General features: G+C 31.7%; 2 non-coding genes across 2 annotated transcripts; both read right to left on the reverse strand.

Annotated features, from left to right (window-relative positions):
- Nucleotides 1-200: 200 nt before the first annotated feature.
- Trnan-guu (transfer RNA asparagine (anticodon GUU)) lies at nucleotides 201-274 on the reverse strand. The gene has a single exon. It is a non-coding gene; the product is annotated as a tRNA-Asn (tRNA).
- Nucleotides 275-4,972: 4,698 nt separating this feature from the next.
- Trnan-guu (transfer RNA asparagine (anticodon GUU)) lies at nucleotides 4,973-5,046 on the reverse strand. Its single transcript has one exon. It is a non-coding gene; the product is annotated as a tRNA-Asn (tRNA).
- Nucleotides 5,047-5,313: the final 267 nt, after the last annotated feature.

Consider the following 5,313-nt stretch of genomic DNA (forward strand, 5'->3'; position numbering starts at 1 on the left):
ATGCAAATAGTAATTTCTGAATATTTTGGTAATTAAACATTACATTGTTAAGTAAAATAAAAAAACAAAAACAAAATCACGCTGGATTGACTTGAACCACTAACGGTAATAATCAAGCGTACTTAAAACAAAATTCATACCAAATGTAAAAAAAAAAAAAAAAAAAGAATGTTATCATTTGATAAATAAAAATAATTATTCGTCCCTGGGTGGGCTTGAACCACCAACCTTTCGGTTAACAGCCGAACGCGCTAACCGATTGCGCCACAGAGACGATATGTACCATACATTAAATGTAAAGTTGGTTTTTCATGGTATGAAACAGTCGCTTTATATCTTTTTCTTGCATAGCAGACTGGCGTTTCCGTGTGTTTTACCCATGCCGGAAATTTCATCTGGCATGGGGGGTGCCAGATGAGTCGCGTGCTGTACAATGGCACGCTTAGGATGACGTCATTTTACCGTTATGAATGAAGTTGCAATTTCATACGCTGTTGTAAGAAAATAGTTACCGCTATAATGATATAAATTTCCGTTGAAAATAAAGATAAATAATTTAAAATATAATGGAATATTGTAGAATATGCAAGAAAAAATATCTGACATATGTTTGCGGTTCGGATCGGAATATCCGTCCCTCGGTAACCCGCCCATGGGCGGTAACTCGGCAAGCCTCGTTACCGCCCAATGGGCGGGTCACCTCGGGACGGATATTCCGGTCCGAACCGCAACATATGACAGATATTATTAATCTACCACTGTCAACACTGTCTAACGTCTTTGTTTAATTATTCACACAATTGTATGATATACTTAAGTTAAAGGTTTATAGATATATAGTTACATTAAATATGCTATTTCCGTGAATGTCTGATTCCACTAGTGAAAAACAACTGGAATTCCTTTGAAGTTATTTCTACTATTTGACTTAACAATAACTAGAAAATCCAAACTGGTATCTTAACATACGCAATTCATTAAATTCAAAAACTAGACACTATATTATGTTTATTTAATCAGAAAATTTAAATTATGTTTAATATATATAGAGCGGATGTTGATAAACCAGCAACCTTTTGGTTAATAGCCGAATGCGTCATAAACAGCACCAAGTGTAAATGAAATAACGCTTTAAAATACTTCATCACTTGTTCACTTAATGCAGTAAAAAAAGAAAAGAAAAAAAGAGATAGTTACCTTTTTCATTAAAACAAACATGATAACAAACATACTTCGACATTATAATATTTTGAAATATTGGATAAAAATTATTCATACAAAAAGTAACAAATATGTATATAAAGTGTATAATCTATTGAAAACTGATTTCGAAAACCATCCTAATAAAGCAAATTGGTGCTCCTTAGTTAAGTCTCTTTTGTGTTTTTTAGGGTTCCATGACGCCTGGCTTATGCAAAGTGTTGGAAATATTGATATGTTTTTATTTGTGGTAAAACAAAGATTAAGAGATCATTTTGTTCAAAACCTGTCAAGTCGTTTGCAGAATTCCAGTAGACCATTATTTTACAGGCAAATATCATGTTTTAAATTGCAACCATACCTCAGTTTAGTTAATGAAAAAAAAACTTTGCAGACTTGCTATATCCTTTATCGCCTCTAATGTTCGTTTCACAAATTCACTTCGCACAAGCTGTGATGATCATAAAATGGATATTTGAAATGTTTCTTAGCAATATTTTATAAAAAAAAAAATCAATCTCGACACAATCTACAGAGAATTTGTGGCGTCATACATATTACAGAATGGGTAAAAGATGTCTTTTGGCGATCTATTTTTATTTTCTATGTTTTCTTGCTGTGGTAATGTTTATCACTAAAATGTATATGAATCACTTCATAAATCACATCCTTAATTGTTTTAAATTATATCTTCAATGACAAGAAAATAAAAAATATCCATAGAAATAACATATTTGAACTGGAAGGTAAAAAATATTTCATTATAATACCGGAAAGAATATTTTTTAAAAGATATTATATCACGCAAGCATCAATCCGCCAAATTTCTACACCCTTCTCAAAGAAAAATCGTAAAAAATATCAGGAAGTTTGTAATGTTGCTCTTCAAGAGTTCTTAAAAATACAGTTACTTGTAAAACAAACAAACATCATTAATTATTTTTGGGATGTTAAAGCATTAGAAATTTACAATGAGTGCAAAAGTTTTTGACAGCGTTACAAAAGATAGTACATATTTAAATGGTAATAAGCCATTATTAAATTGAAGGAACTCGAATGAGGTCCAAAAGCCCAACATATGACTTTAAACGGAGTACATTTAGTATGAAAAATGCGTGAGCCGAACATTAAGGCTGAAAGTCTTAGATGAAGTTACCAGTCAAATAATAAATTACACCGAAATTACTATTTTCAAAATTATTATAAATGTTTTATCTTGATAAACGTGTTTGCCTTCTCATTGTCCTACTATTTGTTTTCTTCAAATGATGATACAATATTCGACAGCATTTTGATTGACCTTAGTGAAATTTATATTGCATAACACCAGAAGAACTATTGATTTTATTCTCCAACTTATCGCTACACATAATTGTTTTTTTCTAGACTGGATCATTTTTCATAGGTTGATTATATTGTTTTCTAGACATGATAAATCAAATTTGGTATATGTCTACTGATATAGAACTAAAAACATTTATCACAAAACAATTATAACTGTCTACGATGTTTCTTATATGTTGTTATAAAGTACATGTATTTGTTTTCATCTTTGTGTCGTATTCAGGGGAGTAGCGGCGACATATAGGGACCACTTCTCCGTGGTCTGTATGTCCGTCCGTTACAAAGCTTGTCTGAACTTCTTCTCAAAAACTAATGATTCAGTTTCATCCAAACTCTACAAGAATGATCAGTACCAAGTCAACTTGCGCATAGTGTCGGCATTTTCCAATTCAATGATTTTTGAGTTATGACCCTTTTTTAGTAATTTTCATTTTTTTAAAGTTTGTCCAGGCTACTTCTCATATAACACTTATACAATTTGAATGAAACTTGACTGATCCATGGGTTTTCCGGTTGAATGATTTTGGCTGACTTATGTTCCATTGAGGAAAAAGGCGTTCTGTCTGTTAAGGATTTTAATGAATATCACCAGCATTTTCCAGTTCACGAGCGTTCTGCTTTTATAGGCATTGGTACTTTTGTAAATATCTCACAGGCAAGACAATGGTATACAAGTAATTATAAAGTAATTCATCCTAAATAAAGTCCATTTTTACTCCAAAAACGTCAGCACAGTAGAATCTCATTAAGGAGACTTGACAAATTGATACATTTACAACACTCACAAAATGTGTTTTTTTATTCATCTCTGACCAAAATATAGACACTGTTACAGACAAAATTTCTTGATAATAGTAAATTGGAACTCCTTATAGCCTAGTAGTTGTCATTGCTTAGCACGTTTTCCTTTCTATTTGCTTTTTACATAAATAATTATATGTCTAGCATGGTGTCAAAGCCTTTATTTTAAGTAAAATGTGATAAATTACAAAACATTTCACAGAGAAATAAATGTATGTTCTATTAAAAAACTTCTTTATTTAAAAAAAAATATTCCAATACCTTTAGAAATAAGTTTATCAGTTTTGTTATTATTTCACATGTACATTATGAATATTTATCTCGTCAAGATCTTATCTATCAGATTTTCTTGTGCGAATATATAAACAACGGATAGGAAACTCCGAAAACAGACGAGAGTCCGATTCAGACCCACAATCCTTTGCGCGCCTCAGTGATAATCGGGCTTTCCCGCTAGTCACCGATTTTCACGCTATCGTTAAACTTCGGCGATATCTGTGAATTATTGCTAACATTGCCGACATGGATTTTCATCGGAGAAATATTTGTGTTGAAAAGTGTGTTTTGTACGTTTTAGAATAAATAACTATTGCTTCTTATATAAGTAAAAAATGTTTAGTCTTTTTTGTTGATGTACCTCCGGAAATTCAATATGGCGGTATTTCTGCTACTTTTACCCAGGATGCATCGAATCTCGCAAAATCTCGCAACATATGATAACTTGCGGGAACACAATTCCGCCGAAACTGATTTAACTGTGTGACGTCACAGTCTCTTCTCCATCTTATATTTAGCTCCATGATTTATCTAAATGTATCACAAATTCACTGGTATGTAGTTATCCGCCACAAATGTTTGGTATTTTTATTGCAACGAAAAAAATGTGTGTTTAACTTTGAAAAGTTGATTTAGCATACGAAATTAAAATAATATATAAAATTTAGTAAATAGATGTCAGTTTTGAGTGCGTTTTTGCTAAATAATGCACGGTTCGTGTAATATAATCATTTAGGCCAGTAAGTCCGAATGATTATTTACAAAGGACTTGAACGATTAACAATGCATTATGTAATGGATACAGTATGAGTTTTTCTTCAAAAGTAAAAGTGTCTTCTTAGACAGTTTGCTAAGATAATCAACAAATTGTCCAAGGCGAAGCCGAGGCAAATTGTTGTGTGTCCTGACGACACCTAGCATCGGCTTAATCAGCATTCAACAGTTAACTTTGGAATTTTGATTAGTCATGCATTATAGAGCTACAACAGAAATTCTTCTCTACTTTTCTTATTTTGTAAGGGTTTTATCAATTTATGAAGTGCAACCATATTCGTACAAAGAATCTTTCAATAAGATACGTATAATATACGTATCATTATTTATCATAAACTTAACTTTTGTTTGTGTAAATATTCATCATCAATACTTATGCCGATCTGATTGATACAAATGTAAACACAATGTTGAAAGAAAGAGGAAATAAATGAAACGAAAAAAAATCTGTATAGTTTCCAAAATGTTTACAGTGCATTTTTAAGACAATACGGTAAATGGAAAGCAAAGCATGAAAATATTCAACATATTGTCACTTCATTCAAACGTCGCATATTAAAATAAAAAGAACAAATCTCGTCCCTGGGTGGGCTTGAACCACCAACCTTTCGGTTAACAGCCGAACGCGCTAACCGATTGCGCCACAGAGACGATATGGTAGCTATGTTAAAATTAATGAAGAGTATTTACGCCTAAATCATATAAAGTAATATCTTTATCTCTTTATCTTGCACGGTGTATTTAAAATAGATTGTCACACGTGTTTGTTTCGATTTAGATATAGATTTTCATTACAGTCCTGTACAATTATTCACACAGTTGTATGTTAAGCTAAAATGTTGTTAGTGAGTGAAACGTTTGTAAATGAATGACTGAAACGTTTGTAATTACCGTATATACATTTTACTATTGTATCTT

Source organism: Ruditapes philippinarum, unplaced genomic scaffold, assembly GCF_026571515.1.
Source record: "Ruditapes philippinarum isolate M1 unplaced genomic scaffold, ASM2657151v2 ctg792_1_1_1_1, whole genome shotgun sequence".
In the NCBI taxonomy this organism is placed as follows: domain Eukaryota; kingdom Metazoa; phylum Mollusca; class Bivalvia; order Venerida; family Veneridae; genus Ruditapes; species Ruditapes philippinarum.